This window comes from Penaeus vannamei, chromosome 29 (genome assembly GCF_042767895.1).
Source record: "Penaeus vannamei isolate JL-2024 chromosome 29, ASM4276789v1, whole genome shotgun sequence".
NCBI lineage: Eukaryota > Metazoa > Arthropoda > Malacostraca > Decapoda > Penaeidae > Penaeus > Penaeus vannamei.
Window position 1 is genome coordinate 24,695,487 of NC_091577.1, and position 2,500 is coordinate 24,697,986.

At 49.6% G+C, this 2,500-nt stretch overlaps 1 protein-coding gene across 1 annotated transcript in view; it reads left to right on the forward strand.

Annotated features, from left to right (window-relative positions):
- Positions 1–2,500, forward strand: part of LOC113829862 (uncharacterized) — a 132,683-nt gene that overhangs the window by 128,916 nt on the left and 1,267 nt on the right. The gene's annotated exons all lie outside the window — the stretch shown is intronic.

A 2,500-nucleotide genomic window follows, 5' to 3' on the forward strand; every position in this document is an offset into this window, starting at 1 on the left:
GCCTCGTCCTTCCAAGCCTCGAGTCGCCTGGTGTACCCTTCCCCCTCCCCTCCTCTCCCCCTCCCTCTCCCTCTCCCTCTCCCTCTCCCTCTCCTCTCCTCCCCCTCCCCTCCTCTCCCCCTCCCTCTCCCTCTCCCTCTCCCTCTCCCTCTCCCTCTCTCTCTCCCTCTCCCTCTCCCTCTCCTCCCCCCTCCCCCGCCCTTCCGTCTCTAAAACGCAGCCGTCACCACCTCGTCCTCCAAAGCTCGAGTCGCAGCCATCCCTGTGTCATCCTCCATGCTTGGCCGTTACGCCCTCGTGTACCCGATAACGAGGGATGATGGATGCGCGGGCGGCGGACGAGGGGCGAAAAATGCGTTAATGGCACGCTGGCAAGAAAGGCGGAAAGTAGTATTGGAAATTTTGGGCATGTTTATTGGGGGGTGTTCGTTTCGCTGCGTTAGTGTGTCTCTTAGTCTTTTTCTCCTTTTTTTTACCTCCGGAGTGGAATGTCTGTTCGTGTGTTGGGGAGTAACTATTTTTCTGTTTATTGCTAGCGTTTTAGTTTTTGTTTTGTTGTTGTTAATGTTGTTGGTATTATCAGTGCTGTCATTTGTCGATTTTTTTGTTATTTCTATTTTTTACCGTCTTTTGATCATCGATGATTTGTTTTGTTAGTAGTGGGAATTGTTGTGATGTTGCGTCTATTATTATTATTTTTTTTTTTTTTATCGTCAGAACAAGTATTTCAACTCTGTGCCAAAAGGAAAAGGGAATAAACATCCCAAAAGGAAATAAATGCAATACAGCTGCCTGTCTCGTTCAATGCCGTAAGGTTAGAGCTGCATCGACATCGTTGCCAATGTTATTATCTCATTAGTCACGAGTCCCAACATTGGTCCCCGGCCAGGCTCATCCATCCTCCAGACCTGTCGCCTCCGGACCGCGACTCGTGTTTTCTCCCCTGACACTCAAACACGGACACGGACGCGGGTGGACGTCCGCTCAGCGTCGCTTGGGAATGTCCGGCGCTGAGGCATTTGCGCTCGGAACTCGTGCGGACTCTTCACGCTTCTACTCGCTTTTGTTGACTCAAATGCACTTTACGCTTTTTACACACGCTGGCTCGTTCTCCGCAGGAATCACAGATGCTATTTTTTACTATGTAGCTGCTAGACGTTTTATCTGTGTAGCCAAGTTTACGGTTATATTATGTTATACAACGAAAATCCAAGTTGATAGGTGTTATATTTTACAACAAACTGGTGACCTGATGAAGGCCACTGAGGCTCGAGGCATGTGGGCCCATAACCGTGTCATCCCGCACCCCTGCATTCCGCCCTTACTGTGTCTGCCGCAAGAGATGGATCTCGATTGCATTATCTTGTCAAGGCTAGACGTCACCTTTGCGTCGTCATGGCTGGCACTGCTGTCATGGCTGGCACTGGCGGCTGCATTTTTGGGGAAACATGGGGCGATGGTCTCTTACTTTAAGTGCATCGCGTTGGCCATTAATTAAGATAGCAGGGCGAGTAGAAGGCGGGGAGGAGAAGGAGTAAGGGGAGTAGAAGGAGGAGGATGAGAAAGAGGAGGCGAAAAGGGCGAGGTAAAGTGAACTTGTCTGGGAATAGGCGAAGGATGCTTGTGCTGATGGGAGGCAGACCACAGGGTTTGTTTTGGTTCTGGCGAGAGGCGGAGAAGGGGGGCGGCGGACGAGGGGCTGGCCGGACCTCACGCACGCAGGCCGCGGACGCTTGCGGGCGAGGGGAGGATGGGGGAGAAATCAAGGAAGGGAAAATAAGACAGAGGGGGAGAAGGAGAAGAGGGAGGACATACGTACCTGACAGCCCCTCGACCAAGCGCTCGTGTGGAAATTTATTTATGGACTTGGTAACCTCGCTATAGCGTACATTGGCCGGCTTTCCACGATTTAAGATCTTACTTCATTGCTTGAGTAGGGAAGCGAATAGATCGTTGCTGAAAACAATGTTGACCTCATGATATGTAATCAGATCTTGTGAAAAAACTGTTCTTTCTCAGGTATGCAGTCCTTATTTGGGGCACTTGGCAGAGCATGGCAGCGATGGGCATTAGTTATTTTTAAGAGGTCTAGTGTTTATGTGGACGCGGGATAAACGACGTGTAAACTGCAGCATCAAGGTTTTGTTAGCGATTACCGGCGGCAAGTTTGTGTTAGAGCAGGAAACGCTTTGATTTTATGAAGATTATTAATTACGGTTAAAAGTGAAATGTCTGTCGGATCCCGTTTCGTTTCTGAGTTGCGGTCGAATGCAGGAAGATCTTATTTTCGGAAGCTTTGTTTTACAGCCCTTAATGAGCAAGATCAAAGTGATTGTGTTACATTGGACTTTTATCACTGCTCTTTCTGTGAAGCACGTAAGCTGAAGCTTTGCTGAGGCAGTGGCGATACTCGTGCAGGAGGAATCAGCTTTATTCGACCAGGAACACCAGCAGGAGTACCATGTTCAAGAGGCTGTCCTTAACCGACCAGGCTTCGGCC